This window comes from Prionailurus viverrinus, unplaced genomic scaffold (assembly GCF_022837055.1).
Source record: "Prionailurus viverrinus isolate Anna unplaced genomic scaffold, UM_Priviv_1.0 scaffold_90, whole genome shotgun sequence".
NCBI classification, from domain to species: Eukaryota; Metazoa; Chordata; class Mammalia; order Carnivora; family Felidae; genus Prionailurus; species Prionailurus viverrinus.
Window position 1 is genome coordinate 99,513 of NW_025927652.1, and position 23,020 is coordinate 122,532.

The 23,020-nt window shown below is 73.0% G+C and overlaps 18 non-coding genes across 18 annotated transcripts; all 18 read right to left on the bottom strand.

The window, feature by feature from the left end:
- Positions 1-570: 570 nt before the first annotated feature.
- LOC125159924 (5S ribosomal RNA) lies at positions 571-689 on the bottom strand. The gene has a single exon (XR_007149986.1). It is a non-coding gene; the product is annotated as a 5S ribosomal RNA (ribosomal RNA).
- A 1,169-nt stretch (positions 690-1,858) lies between these two features.
- Positions 1,859-1,977, bottom strand: LOC125160022 (5S ribosomal RNA). The gene has a single exon (XR_007150081.1). It is a non-coding gene; the product is annotated as a 5S ribosomal RNA (ribosomal RNA).
- Positions 1,978-3,153: 1,176 nt separating this feature from the next.
- Positions 3,154-3,272, bottom strand: LOC125159925 (5S ribosomal RNA). The gene has a single exon (XR_007149987.1). It is a non-coding gene; the product is annotated as a 5S ribosomal RNA (ribosomal RNA).
- Positions 3,273-4,440: 1,168 nt separating this feature from the next.
- Positions 4,441-4,559, bottom strand: LOC125159926 (5S ribosomal RNA). Its single transcript, XR_007149988.1, has one exon. It is a non-coding gene; the product is annotated as a 5S ribosomal RNA (ribosomal RNA).
- A 1,153-nt stretch (positions 4,560-5,712) lies between these two features.
- Positions 5,713-5,831, bottom strand: LOC125160009 (5S ribosomal RNA). Its single transcript, XR_007150068.1, has one exon. It is a non-coding gene; the product is annotated as a 5S ribosomal RNA (ribosomal RNA).
- A 1,150-nt stretch (positions 5,832-6,981) lies between these two features.
- On the bottom strand, positions 6,982-7,100 carry LOC125160010 (5S ribosomal RNA). The gene has a single exon (XR_007150069.1). It is a non-coding gene; the product is annotated as a 5S ribosomal RNA (ribosomal RNA).
- A 1,174-nt stretch (positions 7,101-8,274) lies between these two features.
- On the bottom strand, positions 8,275-8,393 carry LOC125159927 (5S ribosomal RNA). The gene has a single exon (XR_007149989.1). It is a non-coding gene; the product is annotated as a 5S ribosomal RNA (ribosomal RNA).
- A 1,164-nt stretch (positions 8,394-9,557) lies between these two features.
- Positions 9,558-9,676, bottom strand: LOC125160033 (5S ribosomal RNA). The gene has a single exon (XR_007150092.1). It is a non-coding gene; the product is annotated as a 5S ribosomal RNA (ribosomal RNA).
- A 1,176-nt stretch (positions 9,677-10,852) lies between these two features.
- On the bottom strand, positions 10,853-10,971 carry LOC125159929 (5S ribosomal RNA). Its single transcript, XR_007149991.1, has one exon. It is a non-coding gene; the product is annotated as a 5S ribosomal RNA (ribosomal RNA).
- Positions 10,972-12,139: 1,168 nt separating this feature from the next.
- LOC125159930 (5S ribosomal RNA) lies at positions 12,140-12,258 on the bottom strand. Its single transcript, XR_007149992.1, has one exon. It is a non-coding gene; the product is annotated as a 5S ribosomal RNA (ribosomal RNA).
- A 1,151-nt stretch (positions 12,259-13,409) lies between these two features.
- LOC125160011 (5S ribosomal RNA) lies at positions 13,410-13,528 on the bottom strand. Its single transcript, XR_007150070.1, has one exon. It is a non-coding gene; the product is annotated as a 5S ribosomal RNA (ribosomal RNA).
- Positions 13,529-14,675: 1,147 nt separating this feature from the next.
- LOC125160012 (5S ribosomal RNA) lies at positions 14,676-14,794 on the bottom strand. The gene has a single exon (XR_007150071.1). It is a non-coding gene; the product is annotated as a 5S ribosomal RNA (ribosomal RNA).
- Positions 14,795-15,942: 1,148 nt separating this feature from the next.
- Positions 15,943-16,061, bottom strand: LOC125160013 (5S ribosomal RNA). The gene has a single exon (XR_007150072.1). It is a non-coding gene; the product is annotated as a 5S ribosomal RNA (ribosomal RNA).
- A 1,149-nt stretch (positions 16,062-17,210) lies between these two features.
- LOC125160014 (5S ribosomal RNA) lies at positions 17,211-17,329 on the bottom strand. The gene has a single exon (XR_007150073.1). It is a non-coding gene; the product is annotated as a 5S ribosomal RNA (ribosomal RNA).
- A 1,148-nt stretch (positions 17,330-18,477) lies between these two features.
- LOC125160015 (5S ribosomal RNA) lies at positions 18,478-18,596 on the bottom strand. Its single transcript, XR_007150074.1, has one exon. It is a non-coding gene; the product is annotated as a 5S ribosomal RNA (ribosomal RNA).
- Positions 18,597-19,748: 1,152 nt separating this feature from the next.
- Positions 19,749-19,867, bottom strand: LOC125159995 (5S ribosomal RNA). Its single transcript, XR_007150055.1, has one exon. It is a non-coding gene; the product is annotated as a 5S ribosomal RNA (ribosomal RNA).
- A 1,173-nt stretch (positions 19,868-21,040) lies between these two features.
- On the bottom strand, positions 21,041-21,159 carry LOC125159931 (5S ribosomal RNA). Its single transcript, XR_007149993.1, has one exon. It is a non-coding gene; the product is annotated as a 5S ribosomal RNA (ribosomal RNA).
- A 1,169-nt stretch (positions 21,160-22,328) lies between these two features.
- Positions 22,329-22,447, bottom strand: LOC125159932 (5S ribosomal RNA). Its single transcript, XR_007149994.1, has one exon. It is a non-coding gene; the product is annotated as a 5S ribosomal RNA (ribosomal RNA).
- Between the last annotated feature and the right edge of the window lie 573 nt (positions 22,448-23,020).

A 23,020-nucleotide genomic window follows, 5' to 3' on the forward strand; every position in this document is an offset into this window, starting at 1 on the left:
GGACCCAGGGAGCCCAGGCCCGTGGCGGAGTCCGAGTGTGGGGTCTCGCTGCCCCGCCCTCCCCGCCCGCTCCTGGGTTCTTGTATCCACCCAGCCAGCCCCCACCCTCCAGTCCCCAGGCGCCAGCCCCCGGTCCCGCCCTCACCGCACCCCCCCACCCCTCCGTGCGTGCGGGTGCAGTGTCAGGAAAGGTGCAAAGCTGGGGCGTGGCTTCCAGCCGGTGCAGTGGGATTTAGCCTGGTGCGGGCAGTGGGGAGCGGGGAGCGGCGAGCGGACCCCTTGTGAAGTGCCGTGGGGTGTGCGGTGTGCGGGCTCGGGGGGCGGGGCGGGGCGGGGCGGGGCGGGGCGAAGCGGGGCGGGGCCAGGCTAGGCTAGGCCAGGCCAGGCCAGGCCAGGCCAGGCCAGGCCGCTTTGCCGGCCCGGGAGGAGCTGAGGGAGCAGTGGGCGGGGTGTGTTTGGCCCCAGGAGACGCGCTCCCCGGGGAGAGAGGGACACACGGAGGGAGGGGGGAGGGGCGGCGGGCGCCAAAGGAGAGGTCAAGGAGGCCAGAGGCAAAAGGCAAAAGGCAAAAGCCTACAGCACCCGGTATTCCCAGGCGGTCTCCCATCCAAGTACTAACCAGGCCCGACCCTGCTTAGCTTCCGAGATCAGACGAGATCGGGCGCGTTCAGGGTGGTATGGCCGTAGACGCCGGCGGCTGCCGCTGGGCGCCTCAAGAGCCTGCTCCACGCGTCCCAAGCCCAGCGGGTGCCGCGCTTCACCCATGCACGCGCCTGCCTGCCTGCCTGCCTGGCTGCCGCCGCCCTCCGCCGCGGGCCCCGGGCGGGTGGCGGAGGCGGCGCAAGAGGACCCTGGCAAGGCGCTGTGGCGCAAGCCCCGGCCTTCACCGATCCCGGGACTCTTGCACGCTGCTCCCGGCTTGGCCCCACGCCCGCCTCCGCTTCCATCCCGCACCGCACCGCACCGCATCGCACCGCACCGCACCACGTCGGGCCGCTCACTGGGAAGAGGGTGGAAGCGAGCGTGGGGCATCCGGCCGGCCTTTCCTTCTGGGCCCCCCCCCCCCCACACCCCGCCGGGTTCTCAGCGCCTCCTCCCCAGTCCCAGGGCGAGCGCAGCCAGCCCCCCCAACCCCCCCGCCTTTCATTCCCGTCCGCCCCACCTGGTGCAAAGCCACCCCGGAGGCCCCAGCGCCCCCAGAGAACATCACCAGCCCGAGCCCGCTGCCCTAGCTGGGCCTCGCCAAACGCCGGGGGCCCTGGGGATGAGGGCTCGAGGGAGGGAAGAGGTCCGGGACCCAGGGAGCCCAGGCCCGTGGCGGAGTCCGAGTGTGGGGTCTCGCTGCCCCGCCCTCCCCGCCCGCTCCTGGGTTCTTGTATCCACCCAGCCAGCCCCCACCCTCCAGTCCCCAGGCGCCAGCCCCCGGTCCCGCCCTCACCGCACCCCCCCACCCCTCCGTGCGTGCGGGTGCAGTGTCAGGAAAGGTGCAAAGCTGGGGCGTGGCTTCCAGCCGGTGCAGTGGGATTTAGCCTGGTGCGGGCAGTGGGGAGCGGGGAGCGGCGAGCGGACCCCTTGTGAAGTGCCGTGGGGTGTGCGGTGTGCGGGCTCGGGGGGCGGGGCGGGGCGGGGCGGGGCGGGGCGAAGCGGGGCGGGGCCAGGCTAGGCTAGGCCAGGCCAGGCCAGGCCAGGCCAGGCCGCTTTGCCGGCCCGGGAGGAGCTGAGGGAGCAGTGGGCGGGGTGTGTTTGGCCCCAGGAGACGCGCTCCCCGGGGAGAGAGGGACACACGGAGGGAGGGGGGAGGGGCGGCGGGCGCCAAAGGAGAGGTCAAGGAGGCCAGAGGCAAAAGGCAAAAGGCAAAAGCCTACAGCACCCGGTATTCCCAGGCGGTCTCCCATCCAAGTACTAACCAGGCCCGACCCTGCTTAGCTTCCGAGATCAGACGAGATCGGGCGCATTCAGGGTGGTATGGCCGTAGACGCCGGCGGCTGCCGCTGGGCGCCTCAAGAGCCTGCTCCACGCGTCCCAAGCCCAGCGGGTGCCGCGCTTCACCCATGCACGCGCCTGCCTGCCTACCTGCCTGCCTGCCTGCCTGCCTGCCGCCGCCCTCCGCCGCGGGCCCCGGGCGGGTGGCGGAGGCGGCGCAAGAGGACCCTGGCAAGGCGCTGTGGCGCAAGCCCCGGCCTTCACCGATCCCGGGACTCTTGCACGCTGCTCCCGGCTTGGCCCCACGCCCGCCTCCGCTTCCATCCCGCACCGCACCGCACCGCATCGCACCGCACCGCACCACGTCGGGCCGCTCACTGGGAAGAGGGTGGAAGCGAGCGTGGGGCATCCGGCCGGCCTTTCCTTCTGGGCCCCCCCCCCCCCACACCCCGCCGGGTTCTCAGCGCCTCCTCCCCAGTCCCAGGGCGAGCGCAGCCAGCCCCCCCAACCCCCCCGCCTTTCATTCCCGTCCGCCCCACCTGGTGCAAAGCCACCCCGGAGGCCCCAGCGCCCCCAGAGAACATCACCAGCCCGAGCCCGCTGCCCTAGCTGGGCCTCGCCAAACGCCGGGGGCCCTGGGGATGAGGGCTCGAGGGAGGGAAGAGGTCCGGGACCCAGGGAGCCCAGGCCCGTGGCGGAGTCCGAGTGTGGGGTCTCGCTGCCCCGCCCTCCCCGCCCGCTCCTGGGTTCTTGTATCCACCCAGCCAGCCCCCACCCTCCAGTCCCCAGGCGCCAGCCCCCGGTCCCGCCCTCACCGCACCCCCCCACCCCTCCGTGCGTGCGGGTGCAGTGTCAGGAAAGGTGCAAAGCTGGGGCGTGGCTTCCAGCCGGTGCAGTGGGATTTAGCCTGGTGCGGGCAGTGGGGAGCGGGGAGCGGCGAGCGGACCCCTTGTGAAGTGCCGTGGGGTGTGCGGTGTGCGGGCTCGGGGGGCGGGGCGGGGCGGGGCGGGGCGGGGCGAAGCGGGGCGGGGCCAGGCTAGGCTAGGCCAGGCCAGGCCAGGCCAGGCCGCTTTGCCGGCCCGGGAGGAGCTGAGGGAGCAGTGGGCGGGGTGTGTTTGGCCCCAGGAGACGCGCTCCCCGGGGAGAGAGGGACACACGGAGGGAGGGGGGAGGGGCGGCGGGCGCCAAAGGAGAGGTCAAGGAGGCCAGAGGCAAAAGGCAAAAGACAAAAGCCTACAGCACCCGGTATTCCCAGGCGGTCTCCCATCCAAGTACTAACCAGGCCCGACCCTGCTTAGCTTCCGAGATCAGACGAGATCGGGCGCGTTCAGGGTGGTATGGCCGTAGACGCCGGCGGCTGCCGCTGGGCGCCTCAAGAGCCTGCTCCACGCGTCCCAAGCCCAGCGGGTGCCGCGCTTCACCCATGCACGCGCCTGCCTGCCTGCCTGCCTGGCTGCCGCCGCCCTCCGCCGCGGGCCCCGGGCGGGTGGCGGAGGCGGCGCAAGAGGACCCTGGCAAGGCGCTGTGGCGCAAGCCCCGGCCTTCACCGATCCCGGGACTCTTGCACGCTGCTCCCGGCTTGGCCCCACGCCCGCCTCCGCTTCCATCCCGCACCGCACCGCACCGCATCGCACCGCACCGCACCACGTCGGGCCGCTCACTGGGAAGAGGGTGGAAGCGAGCGTGGGGCATCCGGCCGGCCTTTCCTTCTGGGCCCCCCCCCCCCACACCCCGCCGGGTTCTCAGCGCCTCCTCCCCAGTCCCAGGGCGAGCGCAGCCAGCCCCCCCAACCCCCCCGCCTTTCATTCCCGTCCGCCCCACCTGGTGCAAAGCCACCCCGGAGGCCCCAGCGCCCCCAGAGAACATCACCAGCCCGAGCCCGCTGCCCTAGCTGGGCCTCGCCAAACGCCGGGGGCCCTGGGGATGAGGGCTCGAGGGAGGGAAGAGGTCCGGGACCCAGGGAGCCCAGGCCCGTGGCGGAGTCCGAGTGTGGGGTCTCGCTGCCCCGCCCTCCCCGCCCGCTCCTGGGTTCTTGTATCCACCCAGCCAGCCCCCACCCTCCAGTCCCCAGGCGCCAGCCCCCGGTCCCGCCCTCACCGCACCCCCCCACCCCTCCGTGCGTGCGGGTGCAGTGTCAGGAAAGGTGCAAAGCTGGGGCGTGGCTTCCAGCCGGTGCAGTGGGATTTAGCCTGGTGCGGGCAGTGGGGAGCGGGGAGCGGCGAGCGGACCCCTTGTGAAGTGCCGTGGGGTGTGCGGTGTGCGGGCTCGGGGGGCGGGGCGGGGCGGGGCGGGGCGGGGCGGGGCGAAGCGGGGCGGGGCCAGGCTAGGCTAGGCCAGGCCAGGCCAGGCCAGGCCGCTTTGCCGGCCCGGGAGGAGCTGAGGGAGCAGTGGGCGGGGTGTGTTTGGCCCCAGGAGACGCGCTCCCCGGGGAGAGAGGGACACACGGAGGGAGGGGGGAGGGGCGGCGGGCGCCAAAGGAGAGGTCAAGGAGGCCAGAGGCAAAAGGCAAAAGGCAAAAGCCTACAGCACCCGGTATTCCCAGGCGGTCTCCCATCCAAGTACTAACCAGGCCCGACCCTGCTTAGCTTCCGAGATCAGACGAGATCGGGCGCGTTCAGGGTGGTATGGCCGTAGACGCCGGCGGCTGCCGCTGGGCGCCTCAAGAGCCTGCTCCACGCGTCCCAAGCCCAGCGGGTGCCGCGCTTCACCCATGCACGCGCCTGCCTGCCTACCTGCCTGCCTGCCTGCCTGCCTGGCTGCCGCCGCCCTCCGCCGCGGGCCCCGGGCGGGTGGCGGAGGCGGCGCAAGAGGACCCTGGCAAGGCGCTGTGGCGCAAGCCCCGGCCTTCACCGATCCCGGGACTCTTGCACGCTGCTCCTGGCTTGGCCCCACGCCCGCCTCCGCTTCCATCCCGCACCGCACCGCACCGCATCGCACCGCACCGCACCACGTCGGGCCGCTCACTGGGAAGAGGGTGGAAGCGAGCGTGGGGCATCCGGCCGGCCTTTCCTTCTGGGCCCCCCCCCCCCACACCCCGCCGGGTTCTCAGCGCCTCCTCCCCAGTCCCAGGGCGAGCGCAGCCAGCCCCCCCAACCCCCCCGCCTTTCATTCCCGTCCGCCCCACCTGGTGCAAAGCCACCCCGGAGGCCCCAGCGCCCCCAGAGAACATCACCAGCCCGAGCCCGCTGCCCTAGCTGGGCCTCGCCAAACGCCGGGGGCCCTGGGGATGAGGGCTCGAGGGAGGGAAGAGGTCCGGGACCCAGGGAGCCCAGGCCCGTGGCGGAGTCCGAGTGTGGGGTCTCGCTGCCCCGCCCTCCCCGCCCGCTCCTGGGTTCTTGTATCCACCCAGCCAGCCCCCACCCTCCAGTCCCCAGGCGCCAGCCCCCGGTCCCGCCCTCACCGCACCCCCCCACCCCTCCGTGCGTGCGGGTGCAGTGTCAGGAAAGGTGCAAAGCTGGGGCGTGGCTTCCAGCCGGTGCAGTGGGATTTAGCCTGGTGCGGGCAGTGGGGAGCGGGGAGCGGCAAGCGGTCCCCTTGTGAAGTGCCGTGGGGTGTGCGGTGTGCGGGCTCGGGGGGCGGGGCGGGGCTCGGGGGGCGGGGCCAGGCTAGGCTAGGCCAGGCCAGGCCGCTTTGCCGGCCCGGGAGGAGCTGAGGGAGCAGTGGGCGGGGTGTGTTTGGCCCCAGGAGACGCGCTCCCCGGGGAGAGAGGGACACACGGAGGGAGGGGGGAGGGGCGGCGGGCGCCAAAGGAGAGGTCAAGTAGGCCAGAGGCAAAAGGCAAAAGGCAAAAGCCTACAGCACCCGGTATTCACAGGCGGTCTCCCATCCAAGTACTAACCAGACCCGACCCTGCTTAGCTTCCGAGATCAGACGAGATCGGGCGCGTTCAGGGTGGTATGGCCGTAGACGCCGGCGGCTGCCGCTGGGCGCCTCAAGAGCCTGCTCCACGCGTCCCAAGCCCAGCGGGTGCCGCGCTTCACCCATGCACGCGCCTGCCTGCCTACCTGCCTGCCTGCCTGCCTGGCTGCCGCCGCCCTCCGCCGCGGGCCCCGGGCGGGTGGCGGAGGCGGCGCAAGAGGACCCTGGCAAGGCGCTGTGGCGCAAGCCCCGGCCTTCACCGATCCCGGGACTCTTGCACGCTGCTCCCGGCTTGGCCCCACGCCCGCCTCCGCTTCCATCCCGCACCGCACCGCACCGCATCGCACCGCACCGCACCACGTCGGGCCGCTCACTGGGAAGAGGGTGGAAGCGAGCGTGGGGCATCCGGCCGGCCTTTCCTTCTGGGCCCCCCCCCCCCCACACCCCGCCGGGTTCTCAGCGCCTCCTCCCCAGTCCCAGGGCGAGCGCAGCCAGCCCCCCCAACCCCCCCGCCTTTCATTCCCGTCCGCCCCACCTGGTGCAAAGCCACCCCGGAGGCCCCAGCGCCCCCAGAGAACATCACCAGCCCGAGCCCGCTGCCCTAGCTGGGCCTCGCCAAACGCCGGGGGCCCTGGGGATGAGGGCTCGAGGGAGGGAAGAGGTCCGGGACCCAGGGAGCCCAGGCCCGTGGCGGAGTCCGAGTGTGGGGTCTCGCTGCCCCGCCCTCCCCGCCCGCTCCTGGGTTCTTGTATCCACCCAGCCAGCCCCCACCCTCCAGTCCCCAGGCGCCAGCCCCCGGTCCCGCCCTCACCGCACCCCCCCACCCCTCCGTGCGTGCGGGTGCAGTGTCAGGAAAGGTGCAAAGCTGGGGCGTGGCTTCCAGCCGGTGCAGTGGGATTTAGCCTGGTGCGGGCAGTGGGGAGCGGGGAGCGGCGAGCGGTCCCCTTGTGAAGTGCCGTGGGGTGTGCGGTGTGCGGGCTCGGGGGGCGGGGCGGGGCTCGGGGGGCGGGGCCAGGCTAGGCTAGGCCAGGCCAGGCCGCTTTGCCGGCCCGGGAGGAGCTGAGGGAGCAGTGGGCGGGGTGTGTTTGGCCCCAGGAGACGCGCTCCCCGGGGAGAGAGGGACACACGGAGGGAGGGGGGAGGGGCGGCGGGCGCCAAAGGAGAGGTCAAGGAGGCCAGAGGCAAAAGGCAAAAGGCAAAAGCCTACAGCACCCGGTATTCACAGGCGGTCTCCCATCCAAGTACTAACCAGACCCGACCCTGCTTAGCTTCCGAGATCAGACGAGATCGGGCGCGTTCAGGGTGGTATGGCCGTAGACGCCGGCGGCTGCCGCTGGGCGCCTCAAGAGCCTGCTCCACGCGTCCCAAGCCCAGCGGGTGCCGCGCTTCACCCATGCACGCGCCTGCCTGCCTGCCTGCCTGGCTGCCGCCGCCCTCCGCCGCGGGCCCCGGGCGGGTGGCGGAGGCGGCGCAAGAGGACCCTGGCAAGGCGCTGTGGCGCAAGCCCCGGCCTTCACCGATCCCGGGACTCTTGCACGCTGCTCCCGGCTTGGCCCCACGCCCGCCTCCGCTTCCATCCCGCACCGCACCGCACCGCATCGCACCGCACCGCACCACGTCGGGCCGCTCACTGGGAAGAGGGTGGAAGCGAGCGTGGGGCATCCGGCCGGCCTTTCCTTCTGGGCCCCCCCCCCCCCACACCCCGCCGGGTTCTCAGCGCCTCCTCCCCAGTCCCAGGGCGAGCGCAGCCAGCCCCCCCAACCCCCCCGCCTTTCATTCCCGTCCGCCCCACCTGGTGCAAAGCCACCCCGGAGGCCCCAGCGCCCCCAGAGAACATCACCAGCCCGAGCCCGCTGCCCTAGCTGGGCCTCGCCAAACGCCGGGGGCCCTGGGGATGAGGGCTCGAGGGAGGGAAGAGGTCCGGGACCCAGGGAGCCCAGGCCCGTGGCGGAGTCCGAGTGTGGGGTCTCGCTGCCCCGCCCTCCCCGCCCGCTCCTGGGTTCTTGTATCCACCCAGCCAGCCCCCACCCTCCAGTCCCCAGGCGCCAGCCCCCGGTCCCGCCCTCACCGCACCCCCCCACCCCTCCGTGCGTGCGGGTGCAGTGTCAGGAAAGGTGCAAAGCTGGGGCGTGGCTTCCAGCCGGTGCAGTGGGATTTAGCCTGGTGCGGGCAGTGGGGAGCGGGGAGCGGCGAGCGGACCCCTTGTGAAGTGCCGTGGGGTGTGCGGTGTGCGGGCTCGGGGGGCGGGGCGGGGCGGGGCGGGGCGGGGCGAAGCGGGGCGGGGCCAGGCTAGGCTAGGCCAGGCCAGGCCAGGCCAGGCCAGGCCAGGCCGCTTTGCCGGCCCGGGAGGAGCTGAGGGAGCAGTGGGCGGGGTGTGTTTGGCCCCAGGAGACGCGCTCCCCGGGGAGAGAGGGACACACGGAGGGAGGGGGGAGGGGCGGCGGGCGCCAAAGGAGAGGTCAAGGAGGCCAGAGGCAAAAGGCAAAAGGCAAAAGCCTACAGCACCCGGTATTCCCAGGCGGTCTCCCATCCAAGTACTAACCAGGCCCGACCCTGCTTAGCTTCCGAGATCAGACGAGATCGGGCGCGTTCAGGGTGGTATGGCCGTAGACGCCGGCGGCTGCCGCTGGGCGCCTCAAGAGCCTGCTCCACGCGTCCCAAGCCCAGCGGGTGCCGCGCTTCACCCATGCACGCGCCTGCCTGCCTGCCTGCCTGGCTGCCGCCGCCCTCCGCCGCGGGCCCCGGGCGGGTGGCGGAGGCGGCGCAAGAGGACCCTGGCAAGGCGCTGTGGCGCAAGCCCCGGCCTTCACCGATCCCGGGACTCTTGCACGCTGCTCCCGGCTTGGCCCCACGCCCGCCTCCGCTTCCATCCCGCACCGCACCGCACCGCATCGCACCGCACCGCACCACGTCGGGCCGCTCACTGGGAAGAGGGTGGAAGCGAGCGTGGGGCATCCGGCCGGCCTTTCCTTCTGGGCCCCCCCCCCCCCACACCCCGCCGGGTTCTCAGCGCCTCCTCCCCAGTCCCAGGGCGAGCGCAGCCAGCCCCCCCAACCCCCCCGCCTTTCATTCCCGTCCGCCCCACCTGGTGCAAAGCCACCCCGGAGGCCCCAGCGCCCCCAGAGAACATCACCAGCCCGAGCCCGCTGCCCTAGCTGGGCCTCGCCAAACGCCGGGGGCCCTGGGGATGAGGGCTCGAGGGAGGGAAGAGGTCCGGGACCCAGGGAGCCCAGGCCCGTGGCGGAGTCCGAGTGTGGGGTCTCGCTGCCCCGCCCTCCCCGCCCGCTCCTGGGTTCTTGTATCCACCCAGCCAGCCCCCACCCTCCAGTCCCCAGGCGCCAGCCCCCGGTCCCGCCCTCACCGCACCCCCCCACCCCTCCGTGCGTGCGGGTGCAGTGTCAGGAAAGGTGCAAAGCTGGGGCGTGGCTTCCAGCCGGTGCAGTGGGATTTAGCCTGGTGCGGGCAGTGGGGAGCGGGGAGCGGCGAGCGGACCCCTTGTGAAGTGCCGTGGGGTGTGCGGTGTGCGGGCTCGGGGGGCGGGGCGGGGCGGGGCGGGGCGGGGCGAAGCGGGGCGGGGCCAGGCTAGGCTAGGCCAGGCCAGGCCAGGCCAGGCCGCTTTGCCGGCCCGGGAGGAGCTGAGGGAGCAGTGGGCGGGGTGTGTTTGGCCCCAGGAGACGCGCTCCCCGGGGAGAGAGGGACACACGGAGGGAGGGGGGAGGGGCGGCGGGCGCCAAAGGAGAGGTCAAGGAGGCCAGAGGCAAAAGGCAAAAGGCAAAAGCCTACAGCACCCGGTATTCCCAGGCGGTCTCCCATCCAAGTACTAACCAGGCCCGACCCTGCTTAGCTTCCGAGATCAGACGAGATCGGGCGCATTCAGGGTGGTATGGCCGTAGACGCCGGCGGCTGCCGCTGGGCGCCTCAAGAGCCTGCTCCACGCGTCCCAAGCCCAGCGGGTGCCGCGCTTCACCCATGCACGCGCCTGCCTGCCTACCTGCCTGCCTGCCTGCCTGCCTGCCGCCGCCCTCCGCCGCGGGCCCCGGGCGGGTGGCGGAGGCGGCGCAAGAGGACCCTGGCAAGGCGCTGTGGCGCAAGCCCCGGCCTTCACCGATCCCGGGACTCTTGCACGCTGCTCCCGGCTTGGCCCCACGCCCGCCTCCGCTTCCATCCCGCACCGCACCGCACCGCATCGCACCGCACCGCACCACGTCGGGCCGCTCACTGGGAAGAGGGTGGAAGCGAGCGTGGGGCATCCGGCCGGCCTTTCCTTCTGGGCCCCCCCCCCCCCACACCCCGCCGGGTTCTCAGCGCCTCCTCCCCAGTCCCAGGGCGAGCGCAGCCAGCCCCCCCAACCCCCCCGCCTTTCATTCCCGTCCGCCCCACCTGGTGCAAAGCCACCCCGGAGGCCCCAGCGCCCCCAGAGAACATCACCAGCCCGAGCCCGCTGCCCTAGCTGGGCCTCGCCAAACGCCGGGGGCCCTGGGGATGAGGGCTCGAGGGAGGGAAGAGGTCCGGGACCCAGGGAGCCCAGGCCCGTGGCGGAGTCCGAGTGTGGGGTCTCGCTGCCCCGCCCTCCCCGCCCGCTCCTGGGTTCTTGTATCCACCCAGCCAGCCCCCACCCTCCAGTCCCCAGGCGCCAGCCCCCGGTCCCGCCCTCACCGCACCCCCCCACCCCTCCGTGCGTGCGGGTGCAGTGTCAGGAAAGGTGCAAAGCTGGGGCGTGGCTTCCAGCCGGTGCAGTGGGATTTAGCCTGGTGCGGGCAGTGGGGAGCGGGGAGCGGCGAGCGGACCCCTTGTGAAGTGCCGTGGGGTGTGCGGTGTGCGGGCTCGGGGGGCGGGGCGGGGCGGGGCGGGGCGGGGCGAAGCGGGGCGGGGCCAGGCTAGGCTAGGCCAGGCCAGGCCAGGCCAGGCCGCTTTGCCGGCCCGGGAGGAGCTGAGGGAGCAGTGGGCGGGGTGTGTTTGGCCCCAGGAGACGCGCTCCCCGGGGAGAGAGGGACACACGGAGGGAGGGGGGAGGGGCGGCGGGCGCCAAAGGAGAGGTCAAGGAGGCCAGAGGCAAAAGGCAAAAGACAAAAGCCTACAGCACCCGGTATTCCCAGGCGGTCTCCCATCCAAGTACTAACCAGGCCCGACCCTGCTTAGCTTCCGAGATCAGACGAGATCGGGCGCGTTCAGGGTGGTATGGCCGTAGACGCCGGCGGCTGCCGCTGGGCGCCTCAAGAGCCTGCTCCACGCGTCCCAAGCCCAGCGGGTGCCGCGCTTCACCCATGCACGCGCCTGCCTGCCTGCCTGCCTGGCTGCCGCCGCCCTCCGCCGCGGGCCCCGGGCGGGTGGCGGAGGCGGCGCAAGAGGACCCTGGCAAGGCGCTGTGGCGCAAGCCCCGGCCTTCACCGATCCCGGGACTCTTGCACGCTGCTCCCGGCTTGGCCCCACGCCCGCCTCCGCTTCCATCCCGCACCGCACCGCACCGCATCGCACCGCACCGCACCACGTCGGGCCGCTCACTGGGAAGAGGGTGGAAGCGAGCGTGGGGCATCCGGCCGGCCTTTCCTTCTGGGCCCCCCCCCCCCACACCCCGCCGGGTTCTCAGCGCCTCCTCCCCAGTCCCAGGGCGAGCGCAGCCAGCCCCCCCAACCCCCCCGCCTTTCATTCCCGTCCGCCCCACCTGGTGCAAAGCCACCCCGGAGGCCCCAGCGCCCCCAGAGAACATCACCAGCCCGAGCCCGCTGCCCTAGCTGGGCCTCGCCAAACGCCGGGGGCCCTGGGGATGAGGGCTCGAGGGAGGGAAGAGGTCCGGGACCCAGGGAGCCCAGGCCCGTGGCGGAGTCCGAGTGTGGGGTCTCGCTGCCCCGCCCTCCCCGCCCGCTCCTGGGTTCTTGTATCCACCCAGCCAGCCCCCACCCTCCAGTCCCCAGGCGCCAGCCCCCGGTCCCGCCCTCACCGCACCCCCCCACCCCTCCGTGCGTGCGGGTGCAGTGTCAGGAAAGGTGCAAAGCTGGGGCGTGGCTTCCAGCCGGTGCAGTGGGATTTAGCCTGGTGCGGGCAGTGGGGAGCGGGGAGCGGCGAGCGGACCCCTTGTGAAGTGCCGTGGGGTGTGCGGTGTGCGGGCTCGGGGGGCGGGGCGGGGCGGGGCGGGGCGGGGCGGGGCGAAGCGGGGCGGGGCCAGGCTAGGCTAGGCCAGGCCAGGCCAGGCCAGGCCGCTTTGCCGGCCCGGGAGGAGCTGAGGGAGCAGTGGGCGGGGTGTGTTTGGCCCCAGGAGACGCGCTCCCCGGGGAGAGAGGGACACACGGAGGGAGGGGGGAGGGGCGGCGGGCGCCAAAGGAGAGGTCAAGGAGGCCAGAGGCAAAAGGCAAAAGGCAAAAGCCTACAGCACCCGGTATTCCCAGGCGGTCTCCCATCCAAGTACTAACCAGGCCCGACCCTGCTTAGCTTCCGAGATCAGACGAGATCGGGCGCGTTCAGGGTGGTATGGCCGTAGACGCCGGCGGCTGCCGCTGGGCGCCTCAAGAGCCTGCTCCACGCGTCCCAAGCCCAGCGGGTGCCGCGCTTCACCCATGCACGCGCCTGCCTGCCTACCTGCCTGCCTGCCTGCCTGCCTGGCTGCCGCCGCCCTCCGCCGCGGGCCCCGGGCGGGTGGCGGAGGCGGCGCAAGAGGACCCTGGCAAGGCGCTGTGGCGCAAGCCCCGGCCTTCACCGATCCCGGGACTCTTGCACGCTGCTCCTGGCTTGGCCCCACGCCCGCCTCCGCTTCCATCCCGCACCGCACCGCACCGCATCGCACCGCACCGCACCACGTCGGGCCGCTCACTGGGAAGAGGGTGGAAGCGAGCGTGGGGCATCCGGCCGGCCTTTCCTTCTGGGCCCCCCCCCCCCACACCCCGCCGGGTTCTCAGCGCCTCCTCCCCAGTCCCAGGGCGAGCGCAGCCAGCCCCCCCAACCCCCCCGCCTTTCATTCCCGTCCGCCCCACCTGGTGCAAAGCCACCCCGGAGGCCCCAGCGCCCCCAGAGAACATCACCAGCCCGAGCCCGCTGCCCTAGCTGGGCCTCGCCAAACGCCGGGGGCCCTGGGGATGAGGGCTCGAGGGAGGGAAGAGGTCCGGGACCCAGGGAGCCCAGGCCCGTGGCGGAGTCCGAGTGTGGGGTCTCGCTGCCCCGCCCTCCCCGCCCGCTCCTGGGTTCTTGTATCCACCCAGCCAGCCCCCACCCTCCAGTCCCCAGGCGCCAGCCCCCGGTCCCGCCCTCACCGCACCCCCCCACCCCTCCGTGCGTGCGGGTGCAGTGTCAGGAAAGGTGCAAAGCTGGGGCGTGGCTTCCAGCCGGTGCAGTGGGATTTAGCCTGGTGCGGGCAGTGGGGAGCGGGGAGCGGCAAGCGGTCCCCTTGTGAAGTGCCGTGGGGTGTGCGGTGTGCGGGCTCGGGGGCGGGGCGGGGCTCGGGGGGCGGGGCCAGGCTAGGCTAGGCCAGGCCAGGCCGCTTTGCCGGCCCGGGAGGAGCTGAGGGAGCAGTGGGCGGGGTGTGTTTGGCCCCAGGAGACGCGCTCCCCGGGGAGAGAGGGACACACGGAGGGAGGGGGGAGGGCGGCGGGCGCCAAAGGAGAGGTCAAGTAGGCCAGAGGCAAAAGGCAAAAGGCAAAAGCCTACAGCACCCGGTATTCACAGGCGGTCTCCCATCCAAGTACTAACCAGACCCGACCCTGCTTAGCTTCCGAGATCAGACGAGATCGGGCGCGTTCAGGGTGGTATGGCCGTAGACGCCGGCGGCTGCCGCTGGGCGCCTCAAGAGCCTGCTCCACGCGTCCCAAGCCCAGCGGGTGCCGCGCTTCACCCATGCACGCGCCTGCCTGCCTACCTGCCTGCCTGCCTGCCTGGCTGCCGCCGCCCTCCGCCGCGGGCCCCGGGCGGGTGGCGGAGGCGGCGCAAGAGGACCCTGGCAAGGCGCTGTGGCGCAAGCCCCGGCCTTCACCGATCCCGGGACTCTTGCACGCTGCTCCCGGCTTGGCCCCACGCCCGCCTCCGCTTCCATCCCGCACCGCACCGCACCGCATCGCACCGCACCGCACCACGTCGGGCCGCTCACTGGGAAGAGGGTGGAAGCGAGCGTGGGGCATCCGGCCGGCCTTTCCTTCTGGGCCCCCCCCCCCCACACCCCGCCGGGTTCTCAGCGCCTCCTCCCCAGTCCCAGGGCGAGCGCAGCCAGCCCCCCCAACCCCCCCGCCTTTCATTCCCGTCCGCCCCACCTGGTGCAAAGCCACCCCGGAGGCCCCAGCGCCCCCAGAGAACATCACCAGCCCGAGCCCGCTGCCCTAGCTGGGCCTCGCCAAACGCCGGGGGCCCTGGGGATGAGGGCTCGAGGGAGGGAAGAGGTCCGGGACCCAGGGAGCCCAGGCCCGTGGCGGAGTCCGAGTGTGGGGTCTCGCTGCCCCGCCCTCCCCGCCCGCTCCTGGGTTCTTGTATCCACCCAGCCAGCCCCCACCCTCCAGTCCCCAGGCGCCAGCCCCCGGTCCCGCCCTCACCGCACCCCCCACCCCTCCGTGCGTGCGGGTGCAGTGTCAGGAAAGGTGCAAAGCTGGGGCGTGGCTTCCAGCCGGTGCAGTGGGATTTAGCCTGGTGCGGCAGTGGGGAGCGGGGAGCGGCGAGCGGTCCCCTTGTGAAGTGCCGTGGGGTGTGCGGTGTGCGGGCTCGGGGGGCGGGGCGGGGCTCGGGGGGCGGGGCCAGGCTAGGCTAGGCCAGGCCAGGCCGCTTTGCCGGCCCGGGAGGAGCTGAGGGAGCAGTGGGCGGGGTGTGTTTGGCCCCAGGAGACGCGCTCCCCGGGGAGAGAGGGACACACGGAGGGAGGGGGGAGGGGCGGCGGGCGCCAAAGGAGAGGTCAAGGAGGCCAGAGGCAAAAGGCAAAAGGCAAAAGCCTACAGCACCCGGTATTCACAGGCGGTCTCCCATCCAAGTACTAACCAGACCCGACCCTGCTTAGCTTCCGAGATCAGACGAGATCGGGCGCGTTCAGGGTGGTATGGCCGTAGACGCCGGCGGCTGCCGCTGGGCGCCTCAAGAGCCTGCTCCACGCGTCCCAAGCCCAGCGGGTGCCGCGCTTCACCCATGCACGCGCCTGCCTGCCTACCTGCCTGCCTGCCTGCCTGGCTGCCGCCGCCCTCCGCCGCGGGCCCCGGGCGGGTGGCGGAGGCGGCGCAAGAGGACCCTGGCAAGGCGCTGTGGCGCAAGCCCCGGCCTTCACCGATCCCGGGACTCTTGCACGCTGCTCCCGGCTTGGCCCCACGCCCGCCTCCGCTTCCATCCCGCACCGCACCGCACCGCATCGCACCGCACCGCACCACGTCGGGCCGCTCACTGGGAAGAGGGTGGAAGCGAGCGTGGGGCATCCGGCCGGCCTTTCCTTCTGGGCCCCCCCCCCCACACCCCGCCGGGTTCTCAGCGACTCCTCCCCAGTCCCAGGGCGAGCGCAGCCAGCCCCCCCAACCCCCCCGCCTTTCATTCCCGTCCGCCCCACCTGGTGCAAAGCCACCCCGGAGGCCCCAGCGCCCCCAGAGAACATCACCAGCCCGAGCCCGCTGCCCTAGCTGGGCCTCGCCAAACGCCGGGGGCCCTGGGGATGAGGGCTCGAGGGAGGGAAGAGGTCCGGGACCCAGGGAGCCCAGGCCCGTGGCGGAGTCCGAGTGTGGGGTCTCGCTGCCCCGCCCTCCCCGCCCGCTCCTGGGTTCTTGTATCCACCCAGCCAGCCCCCACCCTCCAGTCCCCAGGCGCCAGCCCCCGGTCCCGCCCTCACCGCACCCCCCCACCCCTCCGTGCGTGCGGGTGCAGTGTCAGGAAAGGTGCAAAGCTGGGGCGTGGCTTCCAGCCGGTGCAGTGGGATTTAGCCTGGTGCGGGCAGTGGGGAGCGGGGAGCGGCAAGCGGTCCCCTTGTGAAGTGCCGTGGGGTGTGCGGTGTGCGGGCTCGGGGGGCGGGGCGGGGCTCGGGGGGCGGGGCCAGGCTAGGCTAGGCCAGGCCAGGCCGCTTTGCCGGCCCGGGAGGAGCTGAGGGAGCAGTGGGCGGGGTGTGTTTGGCCCCAGGAGACGCGCTCCCCGGGGAGAGAGGGACACACGGAGGGAGGGGGGAGGGGCGGCGGGCGCCAAAGGAGAGGTCAAGTAGGCCAGAGGCAAAAGGCAAAAGGCAAAAGCCTACAGCACCCGGTATTCACAGGCGGTCTCCCATCCAAGTACTAACCAGACCCGACCCTGCTTAGCTTCCGAGATCAGACGAGATCGGGCGCGTTCAGGGTGGTATGGCCGTAGACGCCGGCGGCTGCCGCTGGGCGCCTCAAGAGCCTGCTCCACGCGTCCCAAGCCCAGCGGGTGCCGCGCTTCACCCATGCACGCGCCTGCCTGCCTACCTGCCTGCCTGCCTGCCTGGCTGCCGCCGCCCTCCGCCGCGGGCCCCGGGCGGGTGGCGGAGGCGGCGCAAGAGGACCCTGGCAAGGCGCTGTGGCGCAAGCCCCGGCCTTCACCGATCCCGGGACTCTTGCACGCTGCTCCCGGCTTGGCCCCACGCCCGCCTCCGCTTCCATCCCGCACCGCACCGCACCGCATCGCACCGCACCGCACCACGTCGGGCCGCTCACTGGGAAGAGGGTGGAAGCGAGCGTGGGGCATCCGGCCGGCCTTTCCTTCTGGGCCCCCCCCCCCCACACCCCGCCGGGTTCTCAGCGCCTCCTCCCCAGTCCCAGGGCGAGCGCAGCCAGCCCCCCCAACCCCCCCGCCTTTCATTCCCGTCCGCCCCACCTGGTGCAAAGCCACCCCGGAGGCCCCAGCGCCCCCAGAGAACATCACCAGCCCGAGCCCGCTGCCCTAGCTGGGCCTCGCCAAACGCCGGGGGCCCTGGGGATGAGGGCTCGAGGGAGGGAAGAGGTCCGGGACCCAGGGAGCCCAGGCCCGTGGCGGAGTCCGAGTGTGGGGTCTCGCTGCCCCGCCCTCCCCGCCCGCTCCTGGGTTCTTGTATCCACCCAGCCAGCCCCCACCCTCCAGTCCCCAGGCGCCAGCCCCCGGTCCCGCCCTCACCGCACCCCCCCACCCCTCCGTGCGTGCGGGTGCAGTGTCAGGAAAGGTGCAAAGCTGGGGCGTGGCTTCCAGCCGGTGCAGTGGGATTTAGCCTGGTGCGGGCAGTGGGGAGCGGGGAGCGGCGAGCGGTCCCCTTGTGAAGTGCCGTGGGGTGTGCGGTGTGCGGGCTCGGGGGGCGGGGCGGGGCTCGGGGGGCGGGGCCAGGCTAGGCTAGGCCAGGCCAGGCCGCTTTGCCGGCCCGGGAGGAGCTGAGGGAGCAGTGGGCGGGGTGTGTTTGGCCCCAGGAGACGCGCTCCCCGGGGAGAGAGGGACACACGGAGGGAGGGGGGAGGGGCGGCGGGCGCCAAAGGAGAGGTCAAGGAGGCCAGAGGCAAAAGGCAAAAGGCAAAAGCCTACAGCACCCGGTATTCACAGGCGGTCTCCCATCCAAGTACTAACCAGACCCGACCCTGCTTAGCTTCCGAGATCAGACGAGATCGGGCGCGTTCAGGGTGGTATGGCCGTAGACGCCGGCGGCTGCCGCTGGGCGCCTCAAGAGCCTGCTCCACGCGTCCCAAGCCCAGCGGGTGCCGCGCTTCACCCATGCACGCGCCTGCCTGCCTACCTGCCTGCCTGCCTGCCTGGCTGCCGCCGCCCTCCGCCGCGGGCCCCGGGCGGGTGGCGGAGGCGGCGCAAGAGGACCCTGGCAAGGCGCTGTGGCGCAAGCCCCGGCCTTCACCGATCCCGGGACTCTTGCACGCTGCTCCCGGCTTGGCCCCACGCCCGCCTCCGCTTCCATCCCGCACCGCACCGCACCGCATCGCACCGCACCGCACCACGTCGGGCCGCTCACTGGGAAGAGGGTGGAAGCGAGCGTGGGGCATCCGGCCGGCCTTTCCTTCTGGGCCCCCCCCCCCACACCCCGCCGGGTTCTCAGCGACTCCTCCCCAGTCCCAGGGCGAGCGCAGCCAGCCCCCCCAACCCCCCCGCCTTTCATTCCCGTCCGCCCCACCTGGTGCAAAGCCACCCCGGAGGCCCCCAGCGCCCCCAGAGAACATCACCAGCCCGAGCCCGCTGCCCTAGCTGGGCCTCGCCAAACGCCGGGGGCCCTGGGGATGAGGGCTCGAGGGAGGGAAGAGGTCCGGGACCCAGGGAGCCCAGGCCCGTGGCGGAGTCCGAGTGTGGGGTCTCGCTGCCCCGCCCTCCCCGCCCGCTCCTGGGTTCTTGTATCCACCCAGCCAGCCCCCACCCTCCAGTCCCCAGGCGCCAGCCCCCGGTCCCGCCCTCACCGCACCCCCCCACCCCTCCGTGCGTGCGGGTGCAGTGTCAGGAAAGGTGCAAAGCTGGGGCGTGGCTTCCAGCCGGTGCAGTGGGATTTAGCCTGGTGCGGGCAGTGGGGAGCGGGGAGCGGCGAGCGGTCCCCTTGTGAAGTGCCGTGGGGTGTGCGGTGTGCGGGCTCGGGGGCGGGGCGGGGCTCGGGGGGCGGGGCCAGGCTAGGCTAGGCCAGGCCAGGCCGCTTTGCCGGCCCGGGAGGAGCTGAGGGAGCAGTGGGCGGGGTGTGTTTGGCCCCAGGAGACGCGCTCCCCGGGGAGAGAGGGACACACGGAGGGAGGGGGGAGGGGCGGCGGGCGCCAAAGGAGAGGTCAAGTAGGCCAGAGGCAAAAGGCAAAAGGCAAAAGCCTACAGCACCCGGTATTCACAGGCGGTCTCCCATCCAAGTACTAACCAGACCCGACCCTGCTTAGCTTCCGAGATCAGACGAGATCGGGCGCGTTCAGGGTGGTATGGCCGTAGACGCCGGCGGCTGCCGCTGGGCGCCTCAAGAGCCTGCTCCACGCGTCCCAAGCCCAGCGGGTGCCGCGCTTCACCCATGCACGCGCCTGCCTGCCTACCTGCCTGCCTGCCTGCCTGGCTGCCGCCGCCCTCCGCCGCGGGCCCCGGGCGGGTGGCGGAGGCGGCGCAAGAGGACCCTGGCAAGGCGCTGTGGCGCAAGCCCCGGCCTTCACCGATCCCGGGACTCTTGCACGCTGCTCCCGGCTTGGCCCCACGCCCGCCTCCGCTTCCATCCCGCACCGCACCGCACCGCATCGCACCGCACCGCACCACGTCGGGCCGCTCACTGGGAAGAGGGTGGAAGCGAGCGTGGGGCATCCGGCCGGCCTTTCCTTCTGGGCCCCCCCCCCCCCCACACCCCGCCGGGTTCTCAGCGCCTCCTCCCCAGTCCCAGGGCGAGCGCAGCCAGCCCCCCCAACCCCCCCGCCTTTCATTCCCGTCCGCCCCACCTGGTGCAAAGCCACCCCGGAGGCCCCAGCGCCCCCAGAGAACATCACCAGCCCGAGCCCCGCTGCCCTAGCTGGGCCTCGCCAAACGCCGGGGGCCCTGGGGATGAGGGCTCGAGGGAGGGAAGAGGTCCGGGACCCAGGGAGCCCAGGCCCGTGGCGGAGTCCGAGTGTGGGGTCTCGCTGCCCCGCCCTCCCCGCCCGCTCCTGGGTTCTTGTATCCACCCAGCCAGCCCCCACCCTCCAGTCCCCAGGCGCCAGCCCCCGGTCCCGCCCTCACCGCACCCCCCCACCCCTCCGTGCGTGCGGGTGCAGTGTCAGGAAAGGTGCAAAGCTGGGGCGTGGCTTCCAGCCGGTGCAGTGGGATTTAGCCTGGTGCGGGCAGTGGGGAGCGGGGAGCGGCGAGCGGTCCCCTTGTGAAGTGCCGTGGGGTGTGCGGTGTGCGGGCTCGGGGGGCGGGGCGGGGCTCGGGGGGCGGGGCCAGGCTAGGCTAGGCCAGGCCAGGCCGCTTTGCCGGCCCGGGAGGAGCTGAGGGAGCAGTGGGCGGGGTGTGTTTGGCCCCAGGAGACGCGCTCCCCGGGGAGAGAGGGACACACGGAGGGAGGGGGGAGGGGCGGCGGGCGCCAAAGGAGAGGTCAAGGAGGCCAGAGGCAAAAGGCAAAAGGCAAAAGCCTACAGCACCCGGTATTCCCAGGCGGTCTCCCATCCAAGTACTAACCAGACCCGACCCTGCTTAGCTTCCGAGATCAGACGAGATCGGGCGCGTTCAGGGTGGTATGGCCGTAGACGCCGGCGGCTGCCGCTGGGCGCCTCAAGAGCCTGCTCCACGCGTCCCAAGCCCAGCGGGTGCCGCGCTTCACCCATGCACGCGCCTGCCTGCCTACCTGCCTGCCTGCCTGCCTGGCTGCCGCCGCCCTCCGCCGCGGGCCCCGGGCGGGTGGCGGAGGCGGCGCAAGAGGACCCTGGCAAGGCGCTGTGGCGCAAGCCCCGGCCTTCACCGATCCCGGGACTCTTGCACGCTGCTCCCGGCTTGGCCCCACGCCCGCCTCCGCTTCCATCCCGCACCGCACCGCACCGCATCGCACCGCACCGCACCACGTCGGGCCGCTCACTGGGAAGAGGGTGGAAGCGAGCGTGGGGCATCCGGCCGGCCTTTCCTTCTGGGCCCCCCCCCCCACACCCCGCCGGGTTCTCAGCGCCTCCTCCCCAGTCCCAGGGCGAGCGCAGCCAGCCCCCCCAACCCCCCCGCCTTTCATTCCCGTCCGCCCCACCTGGTGCAAAGCCACCCCGGAGGCCCCAGCGCCCCCAGAGAACATCACCAGCCCGAGCCCGCTGCCCTAGCTGGGCCTCGCCAAACGCCGGGGGCCCTGGGGATGAGGGCTCGAGGGAGGGAAGAGGTCCGGGACCCAGGGAGCCCAGGCCCGTGGCGGAGTCCGAGTGTGGGGTCTCGCTGCCCCGCCCTCCCCGCCCGCTCCTGGGTTCTTGTATCCACCCAGCCAGCCCCCACCCTCCAGTCCCCAGGCGCCAGCCCCCGGTCCCGCCCTCACCGCACCCCCCCACCCCTCCGTGCGTGCGGGTGCAGTGTCAGGAAAGGTGCAAAGCTGGGGCGTGGCTTCCAGCCGGTGCAGTGGGATTTAGCCTGGTGCGGGCAGTGGGGAGCGGGGAGCGGCGAGCGGACCCCTTGTGAAGTGCCGTGGGGTGTGCGGTGTGCGGGCTCGGGGGGCGGGGCGGGGCGGGGCGAAGCGGGGCGGGGCCAGGCTAGGCTAGGCCAGGCCAGGCCAGGCCAGGCCAGGCCAGGCCGCTTTGCCGGCCCGGGAGGAGCTGAGGGAGCAGTGGGCGGGGTGTGTTTGGCCCCAGGAGACGCGCTCCCCGGGGAGAGAGGGACACACGGAGGGAGGGGGGAGGGGCGGCGGGCGCCAAAGGAGAGGTCAAGGAGCCAGAGGCAAAAGGCAAAAGGCAAAAGCCTACAGCACCCGGTATTCCCAGGCGGTCTCCCATCCAAGTACTAACCAGGCCCGACCCTGCTTAGCTTCCGAGATCAGACGAGATCGGGCGCGTTCAGGGTGGTATGGCCGTAGACGCCGGCGGCTGCCGCTGGGCGCCTCAAGAGCCTGCTCCACGCGTCCCAAGCCCAGCGGGTGCCGCGCTTCACCCATGCACGCGCCTGCCTGCCTGCCTGCCTGGCTGCCGCCGCCCTCCGCCGCGGGCCCCGGGCGGGTGGCGGAGGCGGCGCAAGAGGACCCTGGCAAGGCGCTGTGGCGCAAGCCCCGGCCTTCACCGATCCCGGGACTCTTGCACGCTGCTCCCGGCTTGGCCCCACGCCCGCCTCCGCTTCCATCCCGCACCGCACCGCACCGCATCGCACCGCACCGCACCACGTCGGGCCGCTCACTGGGAAGAGGGTGGAAGCGAGCGTGGGGCATCCGGCCGGCCTTTCCTTCTGGGCCCCCCCCCCCCCACACCCCGCCGGGTTCTCAGCGCCTCCTCCCCAGTCCCAGGGCGAGCGCAGCCAGCCCCCCCAACCCCCCCGCCTTTCATTCCCGTCCGCCCCACCTGGTGCAAAGCCACCCCGGAGGCCCCAGCGCCCCCAGAGAACATCACCAGCCCGAGCCCGCTGCCCTAGCTGGGCCTCGCCAAACGCCGGGGGCCCTGGGGATGAGGGCTCGAGGGAGGGAAGAGGTCCGGGACCCAGGGAGCCCAGGCCCGTGGCGGAGTCCGAGTGTGGGGTCTCGCTGCCCCGCCCTCCCCGCCCGCTCCTGGGTTCTTGTATCCACCCAGCCAGCCCCCACCCTCCAGTCCCCAGGCGCCAGCCCCCGGTCCCGCCCTCACCGCACCCCCCCACCCCTCCGTGCGTGCGGGTGCAGTGTCAGGAAAGGTGCAAAGCTGGGGCGTGGCTTCCAGCCGGTGCAGTGGGATTTAGCCTGGTGCGGGCAGTGGGGAGCGGGGAGCGGCGAGCGGACCCCTTGTGAAGTGCCGTGGGGTGTGCGGTGTGCGGGCTCGGGGGGCGGGGCGGGGCGGGGCGGGGCGGGGCGGGGCGAAGCGGGGCGGGGCCAGGCTAGGCTAGGCCAGGCCAGGCCAGGCCAGGCCGCTTTGCCGGCCCGGGAGGAGCTGAGGGAGCAGTGGGCGGGGTGTGTTTGGCCCCAGGAGACGCGCTCCCCGGGGAGAGAGGGACACACGGAGGGAGGGGGGAGGGGCGGCGGGCGCCAAAGGAGAGGTCAAGGAGGCCAGAGGCAAAAGGCAAAAGGCAAAAGCCTACAGCACCCGGTATTCCCAGGCGGTCTCCCATCCAAGTACTAACCAGGCCCGACCCTGCTTAGCTTCCGAGATCAGACGAGATCGGGCGCGTTCAGGGTGGTATGGCCGTAGACGCCGGCGGCTGCCGCTGGGCGCCTCAAGAGCCTGCTCCACGCGTCCCAAGCCCAGCGGGTGCCGCGCTTCACCCATGCACGCGCCTGCCTGCCTACCTGCCTGCCTGCCTGCCTGGCTGCCGCCGCCCTCCGCCGCGGGCCCCGGGCGGGTGGCGGAGGCGGCGCAAGAGGACCCTGGCAAGGCGCTGTGGCGCAAGCCCCGGCCTTCACCGATCCCGGGACTCTTGCACGCTGCTCCCGGCTTGGCCCCACGCCCGCCTCCGCTTCCATCCCGCACCGCACCGCACCGCATCGCACCGCACCGCACCACGTCGGGCCGCTCACTGGGAAGAGGGTGGAAGCGAGCGTGGGGCATCCGGCCGGCCTTTCCTTCTGGGCCCCCCCCCCCCCCACACCCCGCCGGGTTCTCAGCGCCTCCTCCCCAGTCCCAGGGCGAGCGCAGCCAGCCCCCCCAACCCCCCCGCCTTTCATTCCCGTCCGCCCCACCTGGTGCAAAGCCACCCCGGAGGCCCCAGCGCCCCCAGAGAACATCACCAGCCCGAGCCCGCTGCCCTAGCTGGGCCTCGCCAAACG